Here is a 5,702-nt window from a genome sequence, read left to right on the forward strand (position 1 = left end):
CAGCCTACACCTTGGTGCCTTTTCTGACTTAGTATTACTTGGAGCTGCTTAATCTTCAGTTTTATACATGTACGTGTTTGTTAGTCAAGGGCTGCCTTTCTAGCCGGTAAGTAAGGTGGTGATTTAGATTGAAGCCTTAACACAACAGAGTGGAGGAAGGTCCATGAAACGGAGCTGCTCCGTGACGCACTCGGACTGGTTCCCTGACCCATGTTGTCTGAGCAGCTTATAATAGCAAGCCTCTGAGAAGAAATGATTCACTAAGTCACAGATGTCTCCTGACAGGCAGGAATTAAGTTTCTTGTTTTATATAATTGGGTGTGTGTGTGTGTGTGTGTGGGGGGGGGGGGGGGGGGGTTAATCTGTACTCATTGAAAAGACTTCACCCTGAACTTCTCATTTAAGTGAATACCAAATTGCAGAAAATCATAATCGCAGAGGATAGGTGAAGAATTCTTCGTGCTGTGCGTGAGTTGATGCTTTTTCACAAGTTAGTCAACAGAGGGTGCTATTGTAACGTTCTGGCGAGACCTGTACAGTTTCTGCAGTAAGTTGGAGTGATTTTGTATATCACGAGAAATATATTGTGTCCATCTTTCTTTTAAATCTTTATATTCTGCATTCATGCTTTGCATACAGTTGTTGAAACACCAACAGGTTTATTTCTTTGGAAACCAGTTGACCATCCTCTCTACTGAATGAATTTTGCCCTTAAGCGCTTGCATTTTGATTATGTTTTTAATAGATTTTTTGTGTCTAATAAAACATACACAAGGAACCAAAGTATTCCAGTATTGAAAACTCCCCTGCTCCTCTTCAAATAGTGCCATGGGATCTTTTACATCTACCGTGGAGGGCAGACGGAGCCTTGCCTCATCTGAAAGACGGCACCTCCGACGGTGCGGTACTCCCTCAGTCCTGCTCTGAAGTGTGCTTCAATCTCTGAAGTGGGACTTGAATCCACAACCTTCTAACTCAGAGGTGACAGTGCTACCAATGAGCCACCTAAATTAGAAATGCACTCAGCTTTTCAATTGATGTATCCCAGTCGAGAGTCAACTGAAAACTGTATGCCATGCATTGCAGTTTTTATATTATTCTAGTACAATGTCAGAGTTGCAATAAACCACGCAGTCCCTGTTTTTAATAAGGCAATGATTGAAATAATTAGTGCAGAGGTGTCAAGTTAACTTGCATTTTACCCTCCATTTTTCTCCCTTCCTCTCCACTAGCCGAGTTTCAATTTGTTTGCACGCAGCTGCACAGATACCAGGCCGCACTCCGTTCCTCACCCAAGCGTCTGTGGTCATTCTTCAGGTGAACCTAGATATGGGGGGTTCTGAAATTCCAAGGACTGGGGAAGGTAATAGAACAGTACAATGTCAGTGGGTGGGGGTGCGGAGTGCTACATTTGGGGTGGTAGACTGGGTTTCCGCCCCATTTTCCCTGGATAACAAATCCAAATCTGAGGAGGGCAGCACCTACATCCTGGCAGCAATTTGAGGGTATACTTGGCAGCATTCCCAGGCTCCCCTGGGAATTCTGCCCAACTCATCGCTCTTCAACCCAGGGGATCTCGTGTCTGCTGAGAGGCCTTCCAAAAGACCCAAAGAAGGTGAGGAACAAAGGTAACCGATCCCTCTCCCTACCCCTCTCCTGCCCCATTCTCCCGCTCCTCCCCTTCTACTGTACTCCCCCTTCACCTCCCTCCACTCCATTCCCATCCCCCTATTCTCTATCCCTCCTCTCTCCTGCCCCATTCTCCCCCTCATCCCTACCCTTCTACTGTATTCCCCCTTCACCTCCTTCCACTCCATTCCCATCCCTCTATTCTCTATCTTTCCTCTCTCCTGTCCCCTACTCTCCCCCTCATCCCTACCCTTCTACTGTATTCCCCCTTCACCTCCCTACACTCCATTCCCATCCCCCTATTCTCTATCCCTCCTCTCTCCTGTTCCCTACTCTCCCCCTCATCCCTACCCTTTCCCCATACCTCCTCATCTTCTCCCCTACCCTTCCTTCCGTGCCTTAATCCCTTTCTTGCCTAACTCCCGTCCCTCTTACTCTCCTCCCTCTTACAAACCTCTCCTCCTCCTGCCTGCCCTCCTCCTCCTCTCCCCATCCTCCCTCACCCTCTCCTGTCTCAATGTAATTATCTCTCCACCCTCTAACTCTGCTTGATCTGAAAGCACCCTTGGTCTTGCAATGGCACGGGATATTCATCATGACTTGTCCTGTCAACATTCCCTATGGGGTTTTCAATGTTAGTTGTGTCCACAGGATTTCCCACTCAACCCTTTAAAGTTTTTCACTCTCAAAGGCATGTGATGCTGGGGAATTCCCTACTCTAAAGGTTTGGTTTGGTTTGCCTCCTCGCCATGTTCTGGCCACTAGGTGGTTCTGGGCAACCTGTTGTCTCAAACTTCCCTGCTGTCAGCCATCTTGATAAAGTTGAGTAATAAGTGAGTAAGGCTTTTAAAATTTTAAGTAGTTACAGTCAATTAATTATTTTTAATTTTGTTCCCCCATCCCAAACAGATGATCCCTGACCTCCTGGTTCTCTTCCCAATTTTTCCCCACACCTGGCTTGGAGCACATCCTGCTGATGTACATCTTGTTTCTAGGCTCTGCTATTGACCTCTGCAGTTTATGACTAGCTCAAAGATTCCCCTCTCAACTTCTTGCCTAACTTGGACTCGGGCTTCTGGTACCAGTCCCATCCCTGGCTAAGTCATAAATTGCTATGTCCTGCTGTGAGGTGCCTTTGCTGCTCATCTTCCCAACACCCTCACTGCTGAAATCTCCCCCATCCCCCTCCTACTCCTCTCATCATCCCTTCCCCCTGGATGAGTTTCCCAACTCCCAGCCCCACTACCAAATTGGTTTCCTGGTCATCTACGCCCTTCCCCCTGTGAGTTTGGTAGGAAGAATGAGAACATATGTTCTTAGAGGCAATATAAACTAAAGGGTTCAATTCTAAAGGGGGTGCATGAACAGAGAGACCTGGGGTATATGTGCACAAATCGATGAAGGTGGCAGGGCAGGTTGAGAAAGTGGTTAAAAAATCATACTAGAGAAGCTGGGGTTGTTCTCCTTGGAGCAGAGAAGGTGGAGAGGAGATTTGATAAAGGTGTTCAAAATCAGGATGGGTCTAGATAGTAGATAGAGAGAAACTATTCCCATTGGCAGAAGGGTCAAGAACCAGAGGACACAGATTTAAGGTGAGTGGCAAAAAAACCAAAGGCAACATGAGGAAAAACTTCTTTACGCAGCGAGTGGTTAGGATCTGGAATGCACTGCCTGACAGGGTGATGGCAGCAGACTCAATCGTGGCTTTCAAAAGGGAATTGGAGAAGTATCTGAAGGAAAAAATTTGCAGGGCTACGGGGAAAGGGCAGGGGAGTGGGACTGGCTGAAGTGCTCTTGTAGAGAGCCGGCACGGGCTCGATGGGCCGAATGGCCTCCTCCTGTGCTGTAATGATTCTATGAGTTGGTCTCTCAGCCTTTACACCCATTCCCCTTCCTCTTCCCCATCCCACTGCTCTCCCCTCCCATTCTGCCCTTTTTGTTGGCCTCCTTTCCCCCAGCCTGAATCCTCCTCTGCTTCCCTGTAACTTCCTCCCCATTCCAACAACAACAACTTACATTTATATAGTAACACATCCCATGGAGAAATTAGGGCAGGTGACCAAAAGCTTGGTCAAAGAGGTAGGTTTTAAGGAGCGTCTTAAAGGAGGAAAGAGAGGCAGAGAGGTTTAGGCAGGGAATTCCAGCGCCTAGGGCCTGGGCAACAGAAGGCACGGCCACCAATGGTTGGGCGATTATAATCAGGGATGGTCAAGGGCAGAATTAGAGGAGCGCAGATATCTCGGGGGGGGGGGGGTGGTTGTGGGGCTGAAGGAGATTACAGAGATAGGGAGGGGCGAGGCCATGGAGGGATTTGAAAACAAGGATGAGAATTTTGAAATCGAGGCATTGCTTAACCGGGAGCCAGTGTAGGTCAGCGAGCGCAGGGGTGATGGGCGAACGGGACTTGCTGTGAGTTAGGACACGGGCAGCTGAGTTTTGGATGACCTCAAGTTTACGTAGGGTGGAATGTGGGAGGCCAGCCAGGAGTGCGTTGGAATAGTCAAGTCTGGAGGTAACAAACGCATGGATGAGGGTTTCAGCAGCGGATGTGCTGAGGCAAGGGCGGAGACGGGCGATGTTACGGAGGTGCAAATAGGTAGTCTTAGTTATGCTGCAGATATGTGGTCAGAAGCTCATTTCAGGGTCAAATATGATACCAGGTTGCGAACAGTGTGGTTCAGCCTCAGACAGATGTTAGGGAGAGGGATGGAGTCAGTATGGAGACCGGTACTTGGCTGTCTTTGATCTTTATGACGGTTCTGTCCTCCTATGTTGATTATTTCAGAGGGGGTGGCTGTGATTTTCTACACTTGTTAATTTGAGTAAATTCACCTTTAGACCACCGCTTGTGTCTTCCTACATCGGACCGTGAAAGCCGAATTAAAGTGAAGGCTGGCTGGCGTCTGTTGACTGATAACACCAGGGGGACCGCATTTTGTTTATTCTCCGTTTTGATGTTGGAAGAAGTGACCTGTTCTGGGCCATTTAGTCCGATAAAAGAAAAGGCAAAAAAGAACGGACTCGTAAAAACGAAAATAAATGTTTATTCAAATCAAACCTATTTCAATTACTTTTTTTGTAATATTTATCCATTTAAGGTCGATTTCCATCATATTTCGGAATATGGAAGTGTGCCTGGGGCAGGGAGCTGGAGGAGAGCCGGGGATATTGACTCAGATCCCGCAGGGACGGAGCTGGTGGGTTTCACTGTCCATTTCTCAGAGACCCGGGCGGTGCCGTTTACCGACCAGGCACCAGCTTCACAAACACTCATCACGGAGCGGCCCTCCCCACAAACATCAGCTGGATTGAGGGCACTGAATTCTTACCCGATAACCGGGGTAGGCGGTAACCGGGGAGATGGTCATCTCCAAGCTCATCTTTAGATGTTTGTGACACTGTTTCTCAGTCCCTCCCAATGTGGGCACCCTTCACCCCCCACAACCAACATGCACACAGCCCCTCCCATCAAACACTCCATCACTGGCCGGGGGAGGGGGTCACTGGCCTGGGGGAGGGGGTCACTGGCCGGGGGAGGGGTCACTGGCCTGGGGGAGGGGGGTCACTGGCCGGGGGAGGGGTCACTGGTCAGGGGGCGGGGGTCACTGGCTGGGGGAGGGGGTCACTGGCCGGGGGAGGTAGTCACTGGTCAGGGGGAGGGGGTCGCTGGCCGGGGGAGGAGGTCACTGGCCGGGGGAGGAGGTCACTGGTCAGGGGGAGGGGGTCACTGGCCGGGGGAGGAGGTCACTGGCCGGGGGAGGAGGTCACTGGTCAGGGGGAGGGGGTCACCGGCTGGGGGAGGTGGTCACTGGCCGGGAGAGGGGGTCACTGGTCAGGGGCAGGGGGGTCACTGGCCGGGGGAGGAGGTCACTGGCTGGGGGAGGGGGTCACTGGCCGGGGGAGGGGGTCACTGGCCGGGGGAGGGGGTCACTGGCCGGGGTTGGAGGTCACTGGTCAGGGGCAGGGGGTCACTGGCCGGGGGAGGAGGTCACTGGTCAGGGGAGGAGGTCACTGGTCAGGGGAGGGGTCACTGGCCGGGGGAGGTAGCCACTGGTCAGGGGAGGGGATCACTA

General features: G+C 50.8%; 1 long non-coding RNA gene across 1 annotated transcript; it reads left to right on the plus strand.

Annotated features, from left to right (window-relative positions):
- The first annotated feature begins 355 nt into the window (after positions 1-355).
- Positions 356-4,680, plus strand: LOC147105492 (uncharacterized). Its single transcript, XR_015081501.1, has 3 exons — positions 356-547; positions 1,233-1,317; positions 4,468-4,680. It is a non-coding gene; the product is annotated as an uncharacterized LOC147105492 (long non-coding RNA).
- The last annotated feature ends 1,022 nt before the right edge of the window (positions 4,681-5,702 follow it).

Source organism: Somniosus microcephalus, chromosome 17 (assembly GCF_052327205.1).
Source record: "Somniosus microcephalus isolate GS21.2 chromosome 17, FLI_Smic_1.0, whole genome shotgun sequence".
Lineage (NCBI taxonomy): Eukaryota > Metazoa > Chordata > Chondrichthyes > Squaliformes > Somniosidae > Somniosus > Somniosus microcephalus.